Consider the following 25,094-nt stretch of genomic DNA (forward strand, 5'->3'; position numbering starts at 1 on the left):
CAGGAGACATAGCAAAGAAGGTGAGAAGCAGATGGCAGCGGAAGGGTCACAGGGAGGATTCAGGTAGGTAGGGGCCGGAGGGAGGGTATTAATTAGCAACTCCCTGATGGCAGCTTCCTGGGAGGGGCAGTTCGGCAGGTAACCTTAGTGACCAAAAGGGCTCTGGAAACACTGACATTTCAATCTCCCAGGCATGGTCTCCAACTTCCCAGACTCTGTTGGCCTCCATTCCTCGATTTGACCAGATTCCTTATTCTACCCTAACTGCCCTCCCTCAATTCTGGCTTCAACATTATGTGGGTGCAACAGTAAGCAGGCGGTGCGACTGCAGCCAGGGAGAATGGAACTGAAAGAGGAGACATAGGCTCGGATGCATCAAAGGCTGTGTAAGTGTCCTTAGTCATTGTTTTCAACACAGGTATTCATAAGGGTACCATTATGTTTCAAGGTTGAATTATGCCAAGACATTAGGAGGGACATGGATTTCTCTGTGGAGATAAAGGCTTTTTGATCCTGGACTATTGAAACAAAGGACTGAGAAAGGGCTTTTTCCTGTGTGGCTTTTTTAGAAGTTTGTTATTTGCAATGTTACATCCAAATTACCCTGAAAACAATAGCCTTTTATGAATAGTGCCAATAATCGAGGATGTCACAGGTGGCTCTTTTTGAAGGGGAACAAACTGATCTTGGCACCACAGAGCTACTCAAAGAGATTGCCATGGGTCACTGTCATTATACAATGCTTGCTCTGCACTGTTCTTTCCTGGCCATTGCCTTTTCACATGCTTTTCTTCCCACAGCTGGACGTCTTTGTTGTATGTAACATATCATGTGGCGCACATTTTCTCTCCTGTTGCCCACGATTGGGAACAGATGTTATATGCCTTTATAATTGTCTTTAGGAAATCTTGATGCCTTTTAGTGGCACTCTGTACCTTTTGTAAGCTGGAGGGTTAGCTGCATGCTTAGAGGCCCATGAAGCATAGAACTTCATTTTATTGTGGATAGTCATATGCAATCTCTGGGCCTGCTGTTCTCCTTTCACTGCTTGCTGGAACAATTAGCACTCGTAAAGGTTTTTCACAACAGGTATTAATGCCGTACTGAAAGAGGTAAGGACATTCGGTTTTTCTTCCAATAGGCAAGCATTGAACTGTGGAAGACAAAATGTGTCTTGATAGAGAAATTTGTTATTTTACTTGCATTATCTTTTCCAAAGTAAGTTAATTCTTAGTCTTTAATTATACAAAGTGAAAGATGAAGTAAATAAAGGCTTATTCTCAAACTTAAGTCATCAAAATTCAAAACATATGTTGGTAATTTATAATTGTTTTGGTGAGATTGAATAGAGTAATACAAATAATACCATACAAAAAACTTTCTAAGTGAATCCTGGGTTGTTTTTCTGGAGAATTCTGGATAAACTTATTCAGATAAATTATGAGAAACTTGTTTATAGATAAGAAAAATATGTTGAAAATATTTATTTAACAGGGTATGGACAGGAAGAATGCAAATGACCTTGTTCCTTGTCTCATTTTCTGCTTTTCATTTTAGGGGGAAACAAGCTAAAGCAAGATCTGAATTCAGCACGAGTTTCAATAGAACACTAACATCTGTATTCAAATTTCGGAATCTTTAAAAGTATCATCTTGATCACTCCTCTGACACTACAAAAATTCATTCAACTTTGAAGCCCTCATTCTTGGATTTAATTCTAACTCTACTTACTACATATGTTACTCTATGCTGCACAAATTCTAAATGTTCTATAATAACCCTTTGATTTACAGCTTTTAACAGTATGTGATAGCAGCAGAGTTGAAAGCACAGGCTCACTGCCTTTAATTCATAGACTCCTTGATTCCTCCAAAATCTTCCTTCCATAGTCTCCCAGTTGGCGTGCTCAATTTTTATACCTCATTTTGTAAAACAGCCTTATTTTCCATAGTTTTGTTGTACTCTGAAATAATACAAATATGTATTAATTGATGTCTACACCTCCTTAGCTGAAATTATTTTTTTTCATGTAATGTACAATCTTGCCATTTAATATGACTTCCTGGCACTTACCAAATGTGAATTTGATATGGGATTTTTTTTTTTTTTTTTTTTTTTTTTTTAGTGTTTAGGTCAATTTGAGAAGATTATACATCTTAAAATTATTGGATCTTCTAAATCAGGAGCATCAAATATTTGTCCAATTTTCTACATTTTCTTAGTTTAAGTACTATGAGTCAATTTTTACTGGCCTTTAATGATTTGGTGAATATTCATTCTGCTTATGTTATTGGAATTGTTTTATAAATGCTGACCTTATTTTTTAAATATGAGAAAGAAATCAATTGAAAAGATATCTAGATCCAAAATTTCCTTCAAATGCAAAAGGGTTTTTTCCTTAATAGATCATTTTCTTTCATAGATGCATGGCACTTCAGACTTTCTATTTCTTCTCAGGCTAACTTGATAATTTATTTCATTCATGGCATTTGTCTCATTTCTTTTAAGCTGTAAACATTATTTGATGTAGCATTATATCTCATTATTGATGTTTTAATGTCTGTGAGACCTGTAGTGTTGGTAATCCTTTTTGCTTGTTGTATTGGCAATTCTGCCAACAGCTAGTGAAATTGGAAGACATCATACCTTAAGTGAAATCGGAATCCCTAGTGGTACTTTGATTTCAATCTAGCTAGGATTTCTTAAGCTTGATTAATCTATTAAATAAGTTGCTTTAAATTTAATTGTCATTTCTCATGCTTTTCTTTTCTTGTTTCATTGATTTCATCTCTTATGTTTATGCGTTCCATACACTAGCCTATTCAGGTTGAATTCTCTTCGTTTGCTTTTGATGATGAAAACTTGGTCTATTGATTTAAAATTTTCATCTTTACTAACATAAATATTTAAATCTATAGCAATTCCTTAAGCACTACTATAATTTAGATATCATTATACTCCAAATGATCATGTGTGAGGCAAAATAAGAATGTTCAGAAGTGAAATAATTAGACTATGAGAGCTGTAATCTAACCCACTGATACGGATTAGCTGGGTGGTAACAAAGGACCGGTAGGGTGGAATAGAGAAGTTCCTGGAAGCATGCTTTGAGGAGCATGCATTTTGTACATGGGGAGCTCTCTGCTTCCTGGTTGCCATTTCCAGAGCTACTTTCCCCACACATTTCCATGCTGGTCTGCCTCTTCTCTGGTCCCGAACTGTGGAGTCAACTAAACCTCTGCAATCATTTGTCAAAATAAACTTTTCCTCCTCTAAGGAGATTTTGTCAGGTTTTTTTGGTCCAATGACAAAAAGTCACTTCGATTTATATTATCAGATTAAGCACTGATTCAGATAAATCACCGAAATTTTATGTTTTTTGTTGTGAATAGATCTCAGTGTTTTCAAATCCTTTATGCACACACACACAATGCGTACACATGTATTACTCAGTTTCGACTCTATCAGTGTTTTCTAGACAAAATTCCTTGCTGATATTACTAATTTAATTTCAATTTGATCAGAGGACATACTTGGGGTGATTAAAATTCTTTGAGCTTTGTGGCATTATTCCATGTCCCAAACTATGGTCCATCTTGGTGAACGTTCCATGTGTGCTTGAAAAACTTGTGCTCTACACCAAAGTCACCTCATGTTATACGATCAGATCTTCATTGGCTTCATTAAACTGTTTAACTCTTGTAATCTCTAATTACTCTGAAACTATTAACATTGTTCTTTGCCAGACCTTGTAGAATGTTGCCCTTTAAATGCATAACTTAATACAGGGACACAGGTAAAGAAAGACATTTTCTGGATCTTCTAACTGACACTTCTTGTGGTTAACTCGCCTTTAAATTCTAGGTATCTCCAGAACGCCAATTTGATTTCAATTTGTTTACCCAGTGTTTTAGTCAGCTTTTTCCCTGCTGTGTCTGAAAGACCTGACATAATCAATTTTATAGGAGGAAAGATTTATTTGGGGACTCATGGTTTCAGATTTCTCAGTCCATAGACACAAGGTTCCATTTCTTCAGGGCTCATGGTGGAAGAGTGTGGCCAAGGAAAGTGGCTCACAGGATGTTCAGAGAGAAAAGAATGACTAAGGTGAGTTCACTAAGTATATATCCCAAAGACACACCCTTCAGTGATCCACCTCTTCCAGCCATACCCTATCTATCTTCAAGTTACCACTGGGCTAACTGATATCAGGGGATTAATTCAAGGATTAGGCTAAGGCTCTCATAACCCTATGATTTCACTTCTGAATGTTCTTGCATTGCTTCACACATGAGCTTTTGGGGGACACCTCACATCCAAACCGTAACATCCAGCAATACAACTGCTTTGTGATTAAGTTCCACTTTCTGTTCTACACCTTGAAAAGGGCTCACTCAGAGTACTGTTTTGAATGCAGTCTCCTTTCTAGGATTTTAGCCTTCTGTTTTCTCTTGTTCAGTGGATGGAGCTACGTATTGCATTTTTTTTTTCAATAATATAGTAAAGCTTTTATAGGAATGCGAATCATATGTCTATTTTCTCTCTACATTCCAAACCAGGGCTAGCCTAAGATTTCTTTTTTCCATTTGATTACTAAAAATATACATAATAAGGAATGACTCCCATCATTATGGAGACTAACAACTTCTAATCTACATAGTGGACTGGTTTGTGCAAAACTCTGGAGAGAACTGAGGTTGTGACCCAGTAATAGAGCACATACCTAGCATGTGTGAGGCACTAGGTTTGATCCTCAGCACCACATAAAAAAATAAATAAAATTGAAGTTATTATGTCCATCTTCAACTTCAAAAAAAAATGACTCAGGAGAACAAAATTGTAATTCTGGTCAGAAGATTCTTAGACACAGACCTAGCAGTGTCATGGTTACAGATGAGATACAAAAGCTCTGTTGGAGAATTCCCTCTTACCTGGGAAAAGGCCTGTATTTTCTTTTTTTATTCTGGTCTTCAAATAATTTTATGAGAATCAGTTACATTATGAATATCTGTCCCCTTATCTCTATGGATTAAAATGTTGGTATAAAACAACACCCTGGCAGAAACACCCAGAATAATGTTAGACTCAATACCTGGTCGCCCTGTGGCCTGGTCAAGTTGACACAGAAGAGTAATAGATTCTGTTAGAATACATATTGTATTGTCGTAACAAGTCTTCAAGTACGTTTATACAAATTCTGATATTTTTGATGTAACTTTTACCTCATAAGAATTTTATTTTCTCTAGCCCATGATTTTTTTTAAACTTTCACCTACTTCTCCTTTCTGTTCTCTTCATCCTTCCTCTCCTCTTCTTCCCTTCACAAGTTTTTTTTTTTTTTTTTTCAATTTAATAGCAGCATCTTTTTATCTTTTCTTTTGGTTTCATATAAGTTTCTGTATTGTCATTGGCAGTTGGTAGAAAAACAATTGTTTTAATGTTCTTTATTTTTTATTGTTATGGTTTATGCTCGTTCGATGCATATTTTCCTTGTGCACTTTTATTTTCTCCTTTTAGTTCAAGAACATTTCTTTTTAAAATAAGAATATTTTGTCCACTTTTTCTGTAAATTTTATAACTACATTCTCTTCTTTGTTTCACTTTGATGAAAACAGAATGTCAGCCTCATCACTTTTCCTCACTACCCTAGTTTTTGGAACTAAATTGGATCTTAATAGGGACATTGCTTACAGACCCTGGTAACATAATTGTCATAAAAATGGACAGTGACATTTACTTTTTGAAAAATGTATACAGTTTTAATGGTCTGTTTTCCAAGTTTATACCAACAGCAGATCCTCACCTCTCAGTCCTTGATATAGTAATGTTTTTCTGCATTAGTTTTCACAAAATTACTGGTTAGGGTTCTAGTTGGCTAACTTACCTGGACATCACTCTACATTTCTTGGAGATTTTTAAAAATTTCTTAGAAGATATTTTCCAAAATTTTTTGATACTGCTCAATTTGTTAATTTGATTTGAATGTATACCTTTCTCCAAGGATAAATCTTACTCTTCATTTTATTTCTAATCATTGCAAGTTTTTACCAGTTTCTTTAATGTCAGCATCTACAATAATGTTTTGTTCTCCAATTCAAAATGTCTTTTGTATTCCAATACAATTTCAACACAACTTTTTTTTCTTTTTTTCTTTTTAAAATTGATCTTATTAGTTATACATGATAGGAGAATGCATTTTAACACATCATACATAAATGGAGTATGACTTCTCATTTTTCTGATTTACATGATGTAGAATCACACCAGTTGTGTAATAAGATAGGGTAATAATACCTGATTCATCTCATACTGCTTAAGAGAATTATATATCAATAAGACATAGCAATTGTAAATATGTATATCTCAAACAATGGAGCATCTATGTACATCAAACAAACGCTTCTCGATTTCAATAATCAAATAGCCCACAACAAAATAACACTGGGTGAATTTAACACACCTCTCTCATTACTGAAAAAGTCTTCCAAACAAAAACTAAACAAAGAAACTATAAAGTATTGAACTTAAAAGCATATGTAGACTATTTCATCAATCAATGAGTAAATACACATTCTTCTGAACAGCACATGGAACCTTCTTTAAATTAGATTGTAACTTATGCAACAATTCTTAGCAAATATAAAAAATAGATATACTACCCTTCATTCTGCATTTTATCTTATCATAGTGGAATGAAATTAGAAATCAACAAAACATTGTCTGATTTATCTCATACTACTTAAATAAAAAAAATGGAAGCTACTCCAACACTTGAAGACTTAATGATATGCCATTGAATGATGAATGGATAGCAGAATAAACCAGGGATGAAATTAAAAAATTCTTAGAGGTAAATATCAAAATCTCTGGAACACTATGAAGACAGTACTAAGAGGAAAGTTCGCTGCATTGAGCCCATTCATTAAAAGAATAGAAACTCAACTAATAAATGACCTAACATTGAATCTCAAAACCTTAGGAAAAAGAACAAATCAACACCAAAAACAATAGAAGACAGGAAATAATTAAAATCAGAGCTGAAATCAAAGAAATTGAAACAAAAGAAATAATTACATTTGACAAAATAAAAGGTTGGTTCTTTGAAAAAAATTAATAAAATTGATAAACCCTTAGTCATACTAATGAAGAGAAAGAGAGAAAACTCAAATTACTAAAATTTATGATGAAAAAGGAAATAACACAATGGACACAATTGAAATACAAAAGATAATTAGAACTATTTTGAAATTTATAAATTAGAAAATCTTACAGACCTCAACAAATTTCTAGAGCCCTATGACCTACTCAAACTGAATCAAGAAGACATACAAAATTTAAACATATCAATTTCAAACAATGAAATAGAAGACACCATCAAAAGACTACGAACCAAGAAAAGACCAGGACCAGATGGTTTCTCAGCCAAGTTCTACAGGAACTTCAAAGAAGAAATAACACCAACATTCCTTAAATTATTCCATGAAATAGAAAGGGAAGAACGCTTTCAAACTCATTCTATGAGGCTAATATCACCCTGATACCAAAACCAGACAAAGAAACATCAAGGAAAGAAAGCTTCAGACCAATATCCCTTATTAACATAGATGCAAAAATTCTCAATAAAATTCTAACAATTTGCATACGATAATACACAACAATCAAATGGGGTTCATCCAGAGATTCAAGGTTGGTTCAACATGTGGAAATCAATAAACATAATTCATCATATCAATAAACTTAAAAATTAGAATCATATGATCATGTCAATAGATGCAGAAAAAGAATTTGACAAAATACAGCAGCCTTTTATGTTCAAAACACTAGAACAGCTTGGGATAGTAGGAAAATACATCAACATTATAAAAGTTATCTATGCTAAACTCAAGGCCAACATCCTTCTAAATGGAGAAAAATTGAAAGCATTCCCTCTACAATCTGGAACAAGGTAAAGATGTTCTTTAAGACCACTTTTATTCAACATAGTACAGGAAACTCAACAGGAATTTTAACAATAATGAGTATCACTCGTTGGTTTCAATGAACAATAATATACAAATTCATTTACTCAACAAAAGATTTAGCCCATAAAAGCTATTCAAAACATGGAAGTTGTTCTACAACTATTTCCTAAATGCTGAGGTTAAGATATTAGGTGTGAGAAAATGCAATAATATTCAGAATTGAGATCACTGGGTTCTGAAATACTTAACCCAATTGGTTCCTTAAATTCCCTAAAGGCAGGTAGGATATACCTGGAGGAAGTGAGCACTAGGGGCATGCCTTTGGAGTATGTATTTTGGATCTAGTGAGTGGAGTCTCTCTCAGTTTCCTAATCAACCTGTGAATCACTTCCTTCCACCACACTTTCCCGCCATAATGTTCTGCCTCTCCTGGAGCCCCAAGGAATAGAGTCGGCTGGAATCAGAAATGTCCATTATTAAAGATTATTGAGTACTCTTCTGAAAAATTTGAATAATAATTTATTGATCATCAAAGATATTTGAATCTTGATATCTTTTGATGGAGAATCTGAAAAGACGAACCTATTTTTTTTTTTTTAATATCAGTAGTCTCCGATAGAAATTTCTAGTAAAAATAACTCCCACTCTGGTGAGATAAGATTTTTCTGAGATAGTAGAGAAGCATGATATCAACTTTTCTAAAAGAGAAATCTCTATCATATCTTGTCTAGTATTATTCACATAACTTCCTCTTTTTTTTCCTCAATAAACTTTTGCTTTAATGGGTCTCAAAATTCTGTGACAGATTTTTGGTCAAGATGTTTCCATTAAGAAGTACTGATTTTAAAAATTAATAACTTAAAACTGCCACACACAAAACACAAATGGTCCACAAAACATTCCCCTTTCCTTCTCAAGGTTTTAGGATGCATTTTTATCATTAACCAGTCTTTTACTATTAATCTTAAATGGCCAATAGAAAAAAACAGTTCTGAGATCGTTCTTCCACCACTGATTAAGACTGGGGTGGCATGTGTTAGAGGTAATGTTCATTTAGCCTTATGAGATTTCTGGGTTGACCTAGTGACCTTGCCAGCTCTAGCAGCCTTCTTGTCCACTGCTTTGATGACACCCACAGCAACTGTCTGCCTCATATCACAAACAGCAAAACTATCCAGAGGAGGAGAGTCAGAGAAGTTCTCAACACACATGGGTTTTCCTGGAACCATATCAATGATTGGCAGCATAAGCAGATTTTAAGAATTTAAAACCTTCTTCCAGCTTCTTACCAGAACAGTGATCAATCTTTTCTTTCAGGTCAGCAAACTTGCAAGTAATGTGAGCTGTGTGCCAATCTAGTACAGGGTCATAGCCAAAACTGATTTGGCCTGGATGGTTCAGGATAATCACCTAGGCAGTGAAATCAGCTGCTTCCATTTGTGGGTCATTTTTGCTGTCACCAGCAACATTGTCATGACACACATCTTTTTTGACAGACACCTGCTTGACATTGAAGCCCATGTTGTCTCCAGGAAGAACTTCACTCAGAGCTTCATGGTGCATTTCAACAGACTTTAATTCAGTTGTGACTTTGGAGCAAAGGTGACCACCATGCCAGGCTTGGCAACACCAGACTCCACTTGACACACAGGACAGTACCAGTCCCACCAATTTTGTACACATCCTGGAGGGGCAGACACAAAGGTTTGTCACTTGGACAAGTTGGTGGCAGGACGCAATCTAAAGCTTCAAGCAGTGTGGTTCCACTGGCACTGCCATCTTTACAGGTGACTTTCTATCTATTGAACCAAGACATATTAGCACTTGGTTATAATGTGTTATCACCATTCCAACCAGAAATTGGCACAAATGCTACTGTGTCAGGGTTATCATCAATTTTCTTAATGTAGGTGCTGGCTTCATTAATATTTCCTTGTATCTCTTCTGACTATAAGGTGACTCAACAAAATCCATTTTGTTAATACCAACAATTAGATGTTTCACACCCAGTGTGTAAGCCAGAGGGGCGTGCTCACAGGTCTGCCCATTCTTGGAGATACCAGCTTCAAATTCACCAACACCAGCAGCAACAATTCGGACAGCACAGTCAGCTTGAGATGTCCTCTAATCATGTTTTTCATAAAGTCTCTGTGTTCTGTGGCATCAATGATAGTCACAAATACTTGCTGGTCTCAAATTTCCACAGGGAGATGTCAATGGTGATGCCATACTCGTGCTCAGCTTTCAGTTAACCCAAGACCCAGGCATACTTGAAGGAGCCCTTTCCCATCTCAGCAGCTTCCTTCTCAAATTTTTCAGCGATTCTTTTATCAAGCCCAACACATTTGTAGATCAGATGTCCAGTACGGGTAGACTGCCCAAATCTACGGATCTGATAACAACGATGTTGATATGAGTCTTTTTCTTTCCCATTTTGCCTTTGATTTAGCAGTGGTTTTCATGACACCTGGGTTCTGGAGGCAAATGTGTTGTGAAAAAAGCCATAACTTCCTCTTGAAGCTCCATGACTGCTTTGGGTAAGACTGTTAAGACAGCCACTTTTAGAAGACTGAAACTATTTTTATGCTTTATTTTGAGGACCTCATTAAAGAAGGGACCAGTGTGCCCTATGCTTCTCTCACTTATACAAATAACTTTACAACAGAAAGTACACTCAGGGCCATGCCATTTTTGTTGCTATTGCTCTGTAGTATAGTTTAAGTTCTGGCATTGTGATGCCTCCTGCGTCACTCTTCTTGTTAAGGATTGCTTTGGCTATTCTGGGTCTCCTATTTTTCCAAATGAATTTCATGATTGCTTTTTCTAGTTCTATGAAGAATGTCATTGGGTTTTTAATAAGAATTGTGTTAAATCTATATAACACTTTTGGTAGTATGGCCATTTTGACAGTATTAATTCTGCCTATCTAAGACATAGGAGACCTTTCCATTTCCTAAGGTCTTCTTTACTTTCTTTCTTGAGTGTCCTGTAGTTTTAATTATAGAGGTCTTTCACCCCTTTAGTTAGGTTAATTTCTAAGTATTTTTTTTTTTTGAGGCTATTGTGAATGGGGTAATTTTCCTAATTTCTCTTTCAGTAGATTCATCACTGATGTAGAGGAACATGTTTGATTTATGGGTGTTGATTTTATATCCTCCTACTTTACTAAATTTGTTTATTAGTTCTAGAAGTTTTCTGGTGGAATTTTTTGCATCTTCTAAATATAGAATCATGTCATCTGCAAATAGTAATATTTTGAGTTCTGCTTTTCCTATTCATATCCCTTTAATCTCTTTCTTCTAATTGCTCTGTCATGCCCCCAATTTGAGTATATATATTTATATATATGTATAATTCTTGCCTTTTGTCCTTGTTTATTTATTTTTTGTGTGTGTTACTGGGGATCGAACTCAGGGCCTTGAAGCAAGCACTCTACGAGCTGAGCTATCTCCCCAGCCCTGTCCTTATTTTTTAATACTACTTTTCCAGCTTTTACTTCCGGCTGGCCTACACTTCTAATGGTTACCCACTGTCTCTCCAAGCAGGACATGGGCAGAAAACAATCCATTGACAAACATATGAAAAAATGTTCAACATCTTTAGCAATTAGAAAATGCAAATCAAAACAACTCTAAGATTTCATGTCACCCAAGTCAGAATGGCAATTATCAAGAATACAAGCAACAATAAATGTTGGTGAAGATGCTGGGGGAAAGGAACACTCATACATTGCTAATAGGAACTGCGAAGTGGTACAACCACTCTGGAAAGCAGTATGGAGATTCATTAGAAAACATTCCACCTAGCCAACCCACTCTTCAGTTTATACTCAAAGAACTTAAAAATCAGCATACTATAGTAATGCAACTGCATCAATGTTTATAGAAGCTCAACTCACAATAACTAAACTATGGAATCAACCTAGGTGCCCCTTAACAGATGATTGGATTTTTAAAAAGTGGTATATATACACAATGGAATATTACTCAGTCTTAAATAAGAATGAAATTATGACATTTGCTGTTAAATGAATGGAGCTGGAGAATATCATGCTAAGCAAAGTAAGCCAATCACAAAAAACCAAAGGGGGAATATTTTCCCTTATATGCAGATGCTAACTTATAGTGGGTGAGGATAGGGAAGAATAAAGGTACTTGGGTTTAGACAGAGGGGAATGAAGGGGAGGGAGTATGGGGTTAGGAAGAACAGCAGAATGATTCAGACATCATCACACTATGTGCATGTATGACTATATGACCAGTGTGAATTTACTTCATGTACAACCAGAAAAAAGAGAAATTATATACCATTTATGTATGATGTGTCAAAATGCATTCTTCTGTCATCTATAACTAAAGAGAAAAAAAATAAAAAAAAATAAAAATAATTACAAAAAAAGAACGTTCACCCACTATACTAGGTTTTTATTAAGCTGTAACAAGTTACCACAAACTTAATCAATATAAATTTATCTTCTCATAATTCTATTGATCAAGAGTCTTGTAATGGATTAATAGTTTCTATGCTCAGGGTCTTACAAGGCTGAATTTAAACTAACTGGGATTGAAGTCTAATTTGAATCTTGTGGCTCTCTTCCAAACTCACTGGTTGATAGTAGGATTGATTTTCTTGAAATGATAGGATTGAGGCCCCAAACTCATAGAGGCCAATTTCCAAACCCTGCCATGTCACTCTTTCTGTGGTAAAGTAGTTTGCTTCTTCAAACTTGCAAGAGAATTTCTCTGACACTACAACTATCTTGACTGTTCCCCTCTCTAACCTCTCATTTTATATCTTGTTTTGGTAAGAACACTTAATGTGAGAGCTACACTCTTGAAAAACTTTTAAGTGTATATTAAAACATTTTTACCATAACTATTTTTAACTAGAATTTATAGATCTTATATACCTGAAATGGTATGCCTACTGATGAGAAAATCCCCCTTTTTTCCACCTCTGAGCCCCTAGAAAGCACCATTCTAATCTCTGTTTTTATAAGTTTAACTATTTCATATAATTCACATAAATGGAATGATGCAGAATTTGTCTTTCTATAACTGGCCTATTTCATTTAGCCAAATATCTTTCAGAATCATCCATGCTGTCCTGTATAGCATAATTTATTTTTAAAAAGCAAACAATAATATTTCATTGCATGTATGCATTTACTTTTTTGTCCATTCATCCATAAATAATAATTAAATAAAATAATGTTTACATGTCTCAACTGTTTTGAATAATGATACACTTAAAATGGGAATGTAGAGACTTCTTCAAGAATATAATTTTAAATGTTTTCTGGATAGGAATTATTAGATCTTAAGCTAGTTCAATGTTGAAGTTGTCTTTTTTGTTGTTGTTGTTTTACATACTGAGATTGAATCCAGGTGTGCTCCACCACTGAGCTACATCCGCAGCCCTGTTTATTTTTTATCTTTAGACAAGGTCTAAACTAAGGTCTCACTAAGTTCCTGATGTTGTCCTCAATCTTGAGATCCTTCTGCCTCAGCCTCCAGAATCACTGTGATTACAAGTGTGCACCACCATGACTTACTGTATTTAACGGTTTTTTGAGTCATCTCTATACTCATTTCCACAGTGGATTGCACTAATCTACCTTTCCTCTAATAGTTCACAATGGTTCTGGTTCAAATTTCTCAAAATCCTCAACACTAGTTCTCTTTTATCTTTCTGATAATAGTCATCTGAACTTTTTTAAGTTAACATCTCTTTGTGGTTATGATTTGCAATGCCCTCATAATTAGTGGCATTGAACAATTTTTCATATAGCTATTGAACTTTTGTATGTCTGCTTTCAAAGAAGTGTTTTTCTAAGTTCTTTACCCATTTATTAATGGGGTTTGTCTCATTTATTTTTTGTTCTTGCTGTCTTTGTTATTGAATGGTGGGAGCTTCTTACATATTTTGGATATGTGATTTGCAAATATTTTTTTCCAATTCTGTAAACAGTTTCTTCAATTCTGGAAAGTGTTTTACTTGTTGTAAGAAGCTTTGTAGTTTGATATAGTCCCATTTGTCTCTGTTTTTCCCCCTTTTTTTGTTTATTTTTTGATATCATAGTCAAGAAATCACTTTCAAGGTAAGGTTATGAAAATTTAAGTCTCCTATTTTTTCTAAAATTTTACTGTTTCAGGACTTACATGTAAGTTTTTAATGCAGTTTTAGTTGATTTTTGTTTATGGTGTAAATTAAGATCCACATCCAAAGATAGCAATTTTTCCTCTTTGGTAAAATATAAAGAATACTTAATTAACATCATTAAATTGGTCCACATAATTGACTCAATTATCACAGTCATTTTATGTAGTTCAAAATCCTAACAGATTTTTTTGTACAGCAAATTATAACTTCAAACATTCCAATAGTGGTGGAAAGCTATTTCAAGTTATTTCTTTTAGAATATAAGCTCTGCATTTCTAATCCTATGAAGTTGTATATATTCTTAGTCCTTCACTGCCCCGAGTAATGACCATTGGCCACATGTGGCTCTTTAGCTTTCAATAAATTAAAGTTAATGGACAAAAAAATTCTCTCCCTCAGCTGTAGTAGGCACATTTCAACCACTCAGTGGAAATATGTGGCCACTTGCTACTGCAAAGAACATATAACTGCAAGGCAATTTCAGCATCACAGAAGGATCTGTTGCATAGTCCTGTCTCAACACAACAGGCCTCAAGTTTTAATTTGCCTTAGAATCACTTGAAGGTCTTGTTCAAACACTATTTGTGTCCCCTTCCTCACTAGTGCTAAGGTGAGCTTTGAGAATTTGAAGTCTATGAAGTTTCCAGTTGAAATTGATCTTGTTCCTCTGGGAACCTCAATTGAAGATCCATTGAGTTATTGGTTCATTTGCACAAACTTCTAGTTAACACCAAGTAACAGTATTCTCAGGAATATATGAATCACATATCTTAGTATGTGTTTCACAATAAGAATCCTGATGACAAAGGATAATTGGCCTCAGTTAATAGTATTTTGCTGCTATCTACAGGTAGAAATGAATATAAACTATCATGATTCCAATCTCTGAGACAAACCCAATATTAAGAAAAGGAAATGTGTTCAATACATAAAATCAGTATCTTTAGCATAATTATTCTGTTTATCAAGAAGCCCCTGTGATGAGTTGGTAGAGTAATAATAAACAAATATTATCATTTAGGTGTACTCTATTTTCTAGTAGATAAGAGACCAGCATTTATAAAGAAAAAAACATTTGTTTTTGTAACAGAAACTGTTATAGATAGCTACTGTGTTTTCAACTTAATTATATCCTGCTTATCATTAAAATTGATTTTCTTCATATGAGATAGTAACTGGAAAAAACAAAACAGTGAAGTAAGTATTCTATAAAAGGTGTTTTATAAAAATTCTGGAAATCAACTGTTCAGTATGCTCTTTTTTGAGGAAAGTCTGTAAAGACCACCTGGATTTCAAAAGTTCTAAATATAAAAATTTATGTATTAATTATTAATTGATTTCATTTGTTTTAGTAATGGCCCCAGTAATGTAAAATGGACACTTATTAAATTCTGAACACAGTTTATTTATCTTTTTTCTACATATAAAAATCATGTGAGAAAGATAATACAAAAGTAGGAATTTCATTACCTATATTTTCGACATATTCCATATGAAATAAGCTTGTTTTTAAAGTTTTCCCAAATGCATACCTGAGAGTAAAATTTTTCCTGAAAAAGTGAAAGTTAAAAATCTATAAATGATTAACACATGTATCACTCTATATGACAACGAAAGATATCCCTCCACTACAATGCACTAATAACCAGAGTGACACCACTATATATACATATACATATATGCATACATAAATATATATACACACACACATATGCATGCACACACAAACATTTAAGAAATTCTCATATTTCAAATGGAAAATTCACATATTTCAAATACAGTTTACCCTTTTCAAAAGTAGAAATTACGTTTCTTATTAACCATTCCTTTGCTTTTATAGTAAATGCATCATCAATTTAAAAACTTTTACTTATTGTATTGAAACTAAATGGCTTCTGTCCAAAATGTCCACAAATAAAACAAAAGGAAGTCTTAAGATATGATATGTATTCCCAGAAATCACAAATTCTTATTCTTAGAAAAGAGTTAAACTTAATTGTAACAAAACAGAGGTAATGCTACTTCATCCCCATGTCTTTTAGCAAGTTGTAAAAAATAAAATAAAAGGAATATAAGCACAATATATCAATTGAAAACTTATGAATGGAAGGTGTTATTAAATGTGAGAAAAAACTGATATACTAATGAGAAAAAGTTAAAAATATAATATTTTACATGAATGTCCTCTTTGGTAAAAAAAAGTAAAATATGCTCAATGAATTTATCTCTCAATTATTTGCAGAATGGTATAGTGATATCTACTACCACTTATTAACAAAGAATCACAAAGAAAAGTTTGGGAATATAGGCACTATAGATAGCCTATGTTCAGGTCCACAGAAATATAAAATACATTATAGTAACTGCATATAAATAACTGTGTAAAAATGCAAAAATATATGAATAGATACACACATAAACACATACACATGTATGTATATATGTGTGTGTTTATATGTACATGTGTGTGTATACACAGAAACTCAGACACAAACACACTACACTTTGATTGGATTTTGAATGTCACCTGAAGGCCATGTGTTGGAGGCTTAGTTTATAGCCTGTGGCACTATTGGGAAGTGTTTGAACCATTGGGAGGTTGGGACTAGAGGAGAGAAATTAGGTCTTTGGGGACGTGACTTTGAAGGGAATTCAAACCTGTTCCCTCCTAAACCTCCCTTTTTTGCTTTCTGGCCACCTTGTGGTGAATAGTTGCACTGCCTGCACTCCTACCATGATGTACTATGCCACCACAGGCCCTAGGACAATGGATCTGAAACCATGATCCAGTATAAACCCTTTCTTCACATATGTGAATCTTTTTCTAGTATTTTATAATACTGATGTGTAGGAAGCCATCTGTCACCAGCAAATAAAACCAGGCTTGGCAACCCATCAGTCACAGAAGTCTGGCTTTCAGGAACTGGTTATCTTTGAGAGATTATTTCAGATGGCCTGAAGTATGTGGTTTCCATGCAGAGTGGCTCACCACCAGAATTTGTGTCCTAGTTGTGTCACAAGACCCACTACAGCCAAATGGTTTCCTTAACTCTCCCCCATCCTGTTTCTCATGAAAAAAGCTCCTCCCAGCACCTCTTTCACCTGTAGGACTGTAAATGAAGGAAAAGTGGGCTCTTCCATCTTTGTTAGAGCCAGATCTTAGCATGGCTCAATCTTTCAAGCCCCCTGATTCAAAAGAGATAATTGCCTCCTGTGATTTTTTTTCTGTTAAATAAGTTCCTTAGTGATTGATTTACAGCCAGCCCATCCCTCCAACAGGAACCCTTTCCCTCACCCACACTGGACATGTGACGAGAATGATGCAATGCTGACCTTCCAACAGTGATTTTTTTGTTTACATGTTTTTTTACATGATTTTTTTGTTTATGTATGACAAAATGATACTCAAGCAGTAAGAATTTTTGAAGGAGATTCTCTTAAATTTAGACTTTCCTTGGAAGTCCATTAAGAGCCATAAATGATGCAGGAAGGTCACTTCATGAAAATTTTGTTCTAGAAAGCTCATTTCTTCCATGTTGAAGTGTTGAAAGAGAGCAGTATGGCAGATTAATGCCAATGAAGACACTATTTGGGGAGTTCTTCATTTCTTTTGGTAATTTATAACTTGATGGTTGAAGTAGGGGAAAGAGGAAGAGGAAGATCCTCAGATCTGGGTTCCAATTATACAGATGGTGAAACCAAAAAATGAGTTAGGGAACATACTTAGGGAGGAAAAGGAAAATAATGAGGGGAAAATATCATAATTCAATTTTGAAAATAGATTCATGGTATCTGTTGCAGATAGAAAGGGGAAGTTTCACATGACAGCAGCAAAGTTGGTTGTGCTCTTTTCAAAACAATTTAGAATTTAGATATTAATGTAATAGTTATCTTTGCTTTGCTTACTAGCAGAATGCAAGAGAACAAATAAGATAATCCAAGAGCATATTTTGGCTAGATAAATGAAGTGATCAGCACAGGTAACAGGAGAGCTAGAGAGAGATGCCACATAAGAGACCAAGCACACAGTGAGAGGAGAGGGCATAGATGTGGCCCAGGGCATGTCTGGAAGTAAATTATTAGAGGGAATATTTTTAAATACACAAAGTTAGTCAAGCAATATCAGGTCAAAGTTTTACCACTGCAATTTTTATAAAAGTAAAAGCACTTTCCATGGATTTTTAAATGTTAGGTGGGTCTCAGTGTTTACATGGTGATTTTTATTTTATAACTATAATTCTTGCTGTTCTTTGACTTCTTTGATGACTTTGCCATGGGCTGTTATAGTGCATGGTTTAATTAATACATTTTAAATGAATAACTGAGCATACTTAACTCACCTATGTCCCTTTTCACTTTGAAAATGAATCTACACCAAGAAAGTAGAGTTCCTCCTGTAATCTTTCTGCAATTTCTTTTACTGGGACTCCCTCTTCAGAAGGAGTCCTACCCCCAATTAAATGATAACATGACTGAGTAGTGGTATAAATTTGGGAGCACTGCTGTAATATTGTGCCACAAACTGAATGGTTGTCTTGAAAAATTGGTTGTCTTGTGGTTCCTCATGTAAGAATTTGAAATCAGTATGTCAGTAGAACTTGTTTTTTTGAGGAGTTCAAAGGTGAATATTTTTCCATAATTTTTTCTACAGCTTTTGGTAGCTTTTGGAATTCATGGTTTGTAAATCATCTTCTTCTTGTGTCTTCACAGCCTTTCCTCTGTACTTATTTGTCTCTGTGTTCGAATATCCTTTTTTTTAAATATATCCATTATATTGGATTAGGGCTTGCACTACTGTTTTTATTTTAATTCATAAAGATTCTATTTCAAAATAATGTCATTTTAATCAGTAATGATAGTTAAAATGTTGACATATTTTGGAGTAAAATTTGTCTCATAACAGTGGTAACTTGGCCTGATGCTAGTGCTTCAACTTTAGCTAACAGACCTGAAATAAGATTTTTCAATTTAGTTATTCTCATCAAGTGGGTGATCTGGAGCCCCTGTTAATAGATTTTTCTCTCTCAATTTGTTCAAACATCATTTAGGGAGAGAAATTTAGTATTTATTGTGGTCTCCTTGAAGTTCCCACAGTTGAGGACAATGGAGAGACAGAACTATTGGGATAATGACAAGATGGTTTGGATCTAATTTGTACTAGCTTCCTGGATCCAATAGTTACATTTTCAGAAATTTTGAGAGCTGATTGTTAAAGCAATTATTATTAATAATTAATTCATATGAAATTAACAAGAAAATATAATAAATATGCAAAATTCTTAATTTCTTACTTGTTTTACTGTATTTTCTTATTATCTGTACTTATAAATTATTTACTCCTAGAATATCTATGTGGCAATAAAGATATATATATATGTAAGTATATATATATATAAATATATATATATATACTGATATGTAAATATATATATATGTATATATATATACATATATATATATACTGATATGTAAATATATATATGTATATATATATATATATATATATATATATATATATACTGATACTGAATATCTCTTTCCCACTTTGCATGCAGTGACATTAAATCAGTAGTTTAAACTGATGGTGATGGAGGTCTCAGGTTTATTTTGGTGGTATGGAACATGATGTTAGCTTCTTCATGTTTTATGTTAAAGTGTCATGGTGGAAGGATAGCAGGCACAAATAGAAGAGAGTTCACAAGGAGAGAGGGAAGAGAGGTGCCAGACTTGCTTTACACAAACCCTGCCTCAAAAAAATCCACATTCTTGAGAACTTACTAATTCCCACTAAAATGGTATCTCACTCCCACAAGAAAATCATTAATCACTCCTAAAGATCTAATGACCTTTTATAAGTCTCACTGCCTCTCAATACAAACATGTTGTCATCCAAGACTCAACATGAATTTTGGTGGGGACAAACAATATCCAAATTACAACAGTGAACATTTTTAATACATGTAAATATGAAACAGCAAGAAGTGGGAATTGGAACTTTCAAAACTTGACTTATGGTTTTGTTGAATACCCAGATTTAACAGTGTGTATGAGAAAATGCTAGTAACATTCATTAATGTATTCATTAAGATAATACATTATAAATAACAGAAAAATATTATTTCAATATCCAAACATTTTCATGCAAAAGATTACTTTTGTGATTGAAAAATAAGTGAATTTTCCAATTATTATTTTCACATTATTACTTTGTTTTACTTGTAAATAGCAATAAAAATATCAACTGACACATGGGTCTTACATTTGAAGAGTAAGTTGTTAAGTCTTTACTAGCAGATCTCAGAATAGGGAGAAATTAATGACAAGTTTAGATTTTTCTTCTTTTCTCTTTTCTCTCTCTCCTCTTCTCTTTCTCTCTCTCTCTCTCTCTTTTTTTTTTTTTTTTTTTTTTTTTTCCAGTAGTGGGGATTGAACCCAAGGTTGCTTTAACACTGAGCTACATCCTCAGCTCAGTTTTTTTCAATTTTATTTTGAGAGAGGTCATGCTAAGTTGCTCACTGTGTCGTCCTTGGGAAAAATGAGGCCGGTAAGATTCTATGTCCTTTAAATGCCCATCTGTGTTTCCAAGAACCTAACAAAATCGAAGCACCCATGGAGTGAGTCTGGACCTCAATACTCAGGTAAATATGATTTCAAAAGACCTTGGCTCCCTCTCACATATGCTGGGAGTTGAGGCAAATTAATGTTCTCTGCAGAAAGCTGCTCTCTGGCATGCAAACCAGTGTCTTGGGATTCTGATCAGATAGCAGGACAAAACAATCTAAGCTAGTGATGTCAGTGCTTCTGTAGCCTGGTCTATAAAACCCCTTTTCCTGCTGTAGCTTGTGCAGAATTGAGGGTACTTTGGAGAGAATAAATGCCACTCATCCAGCCTACTACCACTCAACAAGGGACAGAGGTGCTAATTTTTGGATAATGTCCAGAGAGAAAGAGGTATTACTTCATAAACTACTTTGAGGACGGTGGTGTTATTTGTCCAGCTTGGCACCACTGAACCTTCTCCGTAGGCATTTACAAAGAAGCCTTGCAGGCCTTCTCTGGATACTTTCCTTTGTTTCTTGACAACCCATCCCACTCCCCTAGTACAACTGAATTGTGAACAGAACCCCTAGAGTGGCCTCTAATTGGTGATTCTCCTGCCTCTGTCTTCTGAGTAGCTTGGATTACAGACATGGGCCATAGCTCTGGTTTAGAATATTTTTTCCAAGAAACTTGACTTTACAGATAATTTGAAAGATGTGTGGCAAATATACTGTAGTTAATTCGTTCTTGTGAAAGAGATTGAAAATGTTAGCATACCCATTATTTGAAAGTACATGCATGTGGGAGAAAGAGGAGAGAGAGAGTACAAAAGAGAGATTCTGAGTAAGAAAAGAGCACATTTGTAGAGGAGTGATAGGATCCAACCCATAATAGAATAAAGAGTTTTGCCAAGATGTTTGGAGGCAACTGTCCATCCTGAGAAGAGAAAGAAATGAAATAACTGTTGAAGTAACAGGTGAAGGTAATCTGTAATTGATATATCAATAGAATGAGAGAATTTATATCTGGTATTTTAAAATTCCTTTAGAACAAATTTATTGCTGAAAGTGAAAGGGAAATGAAAATGTAAAGGACTTTATATCTAATGAACTGTCTTTTGATTTAAACACAGATGCAAACAGGAAAGGAATTGAATATTGAAGGAAGGTGGAAGGGGGATTGAAAAACAATATTTAGGGGTATATAGGGTCTTGTGGGATCCTTTGCATGATTATTCAATAACTGGCCTGCACTGTTCAGCACTATCAAAACAGAAGTCAGAGGTTAAATTGATATTTTATTCTTTTTCTTTCTTATTTGTTTATTTACTTATTTATTTTTGACACAGACATTGAAATCTATAGGTGCTGGACCACTGAGCTACATCCCAGCCCCATTTATTTATTAATTTTATTTTGAGGCAGGGTCTTGCTGATTTGCTGAGTCTAACCTCAGACTTGTCTTCCTCCTGCCTCGGCCTCCAGAGTTGCTGTGATTACAGAATGTAACACTGTGCCCAGAGGTTAGGTTGTTCTAAGGTTTGCTTTTAATCCAGATAGCGTAATCCATCTGTAGGGATTCACATCTCATTGAGAACCCTGAGCAGATAACACTTACAAACCGGGTCTGTCTAGACTGAGGGGAACATAAACCGAGAGGAGGGGACTAGTGACTTGAAAAAATAGAGGGACCAGCCACACCAGAGAGAAGAAAGCCAGAAAGTGTGTGAATGGCAGTGATTACAATTAAAATATCTCCTTCAAATGTGCTGATGTTTGGGAGCTTTCTGATCCTTACACCTTGGTTTTCTCTCCTAATGTCCCCAGCTTTTCACATTCTCTCTGACCGGAAAGAGAACTCTCTCAAATGTATTCCTTGTCTTGTCAAATAATAAAATTAAACCATTAGGGTTATATTTCAGTTGAAACAGGGGATTTTCTTTCTGAATATTTTTAAAATTAAGGCTAATTATCAGTGAGATAAGGAAATGTTGAAATAATTTTCTTTAACCTTTTAGTATCTTTGGTAATTATTTATTTAAATAATTCTTATCCTAAAACTAGAGATCGGAAAAGAACATCAAGTGTACATATGTGTATCTATTTTCTCTTTTTCCTTCTCAAGGAAATGTTCAAGTTATGAGTTATTTTTCCCCCCACATCAATTCCATCATAAGTTGGCAATGGAAAGATAGAGTTAATCAAGGTCAGAAATATATTCTTATTTATTATGCTCTGAAGTATTTATATCTGGATTAAAATTCAATAGTCAAATATATATAAAAATGCTTATATTTTATCCATACACTGTTGAATTGGAATCTATATCAAACTGTCAAGTTTAAAATTAACAGCAAAGGTAAGAAAATAAACAGTGTGTACATGTGATGTTTAATATTTGTTAGGCATCTGCATAAGAAAACCTAAGCAGAACAGCTTATGAAGCAATTATAAATTCACATAATCCAGAAGATGGTGCTGTTTACATTTCTACTGCATTTTGGAACTCTAGAGAAACAATTTATTTCCAATTCAGCCATTGATGTGTTGTAAATTATTGAGCATACCTTCGCAATAGGAACAGTTAATGTAGCTTTGCTCTTGAGGATTTCACATTTACAAATAATTTGCATAACATTTCCACACGAGATATTAGAAAATGTACTACTTCACAAGCAATCTCACATTAATGGAACCTGATCAGTTGCAGCAATCTCAGTTATCTTATGCCAGGAGTACACTCAAATGTGAAAATACATATTAGATAAAAGACCTATTTAATTTTCTGGTTACTTATATGGCTATTAAAATGCAACATGCAGGCCATTAAAGTGGTGATGATCCTTATTTAATGGAATGTGAATTTATTCTTCCAAATAGTGCACAGTTTTATAGTGACATGTTAATTATGTACTATCCAGGCACAAAAGATTCAGCCAGTTAACACAGATAAATGGGATACATGGTACCTATAAAATATTGGGCCTATTCTACTTCATCCAACTTTGTTAATGAATCATGTACACAATCATATCTATGGTGCTTTGGAAAGGATACGTCCTTTGGGAAGGTCCACCAGGTGCATTTGCTAAGACTCACTTGCAAAGCTTGCAGCCTCTGTTCAGAAAGTCATGACCTCAAAAACAAATAAAACAATGGAAATGAGCATAGCTTTTCAAATCCCTTTAGCAGTAAATAAACATAGAAAAGATAGATGAAAGAGATCTAAAGCTGCATACATGTTTCTAATACAGACCCAAATTTAACTATTTTACTATTGAATTAGTGTTATGGCATAAAAGACTAAATTAATAATATTTTTATTTAGAGTAATAAAATTTATATTTCTGAGTGAACTTTACTCTTGTCAATCATAGGAGAACTTATAAAAATTATTTTTAAAGAAGAGTGAAAAGAAAAACTAATGTAGACACCTTATTTTGTTGGTAGAAGCACCCACCAGAAAATGACAGAAGATAGAGCTACAGAGTTAAGGTCACTTTTTTGAGGAGAGAGAACTCAGGTGTAGAAATGAGGGTGTAGAAAATTATAAATTTATTAATTAACTCTTTTTTGCTACCTGATTTTTTAAACACATTACTGTTCATATTGGTTTTGTAGAAGGTAAAAGGCATCCCTGAGAAAACCAAGACAGACTTTGGGGATTGATCACTGTACTGTCATAATCACTTGAAATGGTTTTGGTTTTGTTGTAGTTTTGTTTACCACCTTTAAAATAGTTTTCCTAGGCTTCCTTGGAGAGATGCCAAATCATACGCTGTGAGTTGAACCCTGGGTGTTTGGTTCAATTTTTACATTTACCAGTAACCTTGATATACAGCAAATTTTGCAGATCCTTGGAAAGTCTTAAGCTGGGGTTTTGCACTGGGATTGTAGATGGAAGATGATACATTAGCTAGGTCTCAATAAGCACAGGGCAACATAGTGAAGTAAACAAGCAACTTTATTAAATAAAATAAGAACATACATAGAAGATTTATGAATATGACCTCTTTAAAACATAGCTAATACAGCCTTTTAGTGGGAGATGCCCTCTTACCAAATGACATTTTTCCCCAAGCCACAATAAGTTTAATTCAATAATTAGTTATCTCATTTCATTTTCCTAGATCCTTTTCCCAAAAGTAGTTCTAAGATTTAAGTTGCCTGCAGCCAAAATCTAAGGAGCGTAGTTGCAGCTAGTTTTCCTGATGACTGTAATTTAGGTAAATAGTCAGTGCTTCTAGAAATATAATTGGGTTTCTTTGTGTTCTTTGATAAGGTCTTTGTTGAAGTAATTTGCAGTTGCAATGCCTTTTCTAGAACTTACAAATTAAAAGTTCTTGGAGAAATGTATATATTACTTTTGAATGTAAGAATATAAAAAGATTGTTCGTTTGATGATAATGCACATATTAACTTTTAAAAAATA

The 25,094-nt window shown here is 34.3% G+C and overlaps 1 pseudogene; it reads right to left on the minus strand.

Annotated features, from left to right (window-relative positions):
• Positions 1–9,010: 9,010 nt before the first annotated feature.
• The window catches only part of LOC124986994 (elongation factor 1-alpha 1-like), a 78,631-nt pseudogene continuing 62,547 nt past the window's right edge, over positions 9,011–25,094 (minus strand).

This window comes from Sciurus carolinensis, chromosome 6 (genome assembly GCF_902686445.1).
Source record: "Sciurus carolinensis chromosome 6, mSciCar1.2, whole genome shotgun sequence".
NCBI lineage: Eukaryota > Metazoa > Chordata > Mammalia > Rodentia > Sciuridae > Sciurus > Sciurus carolinensis.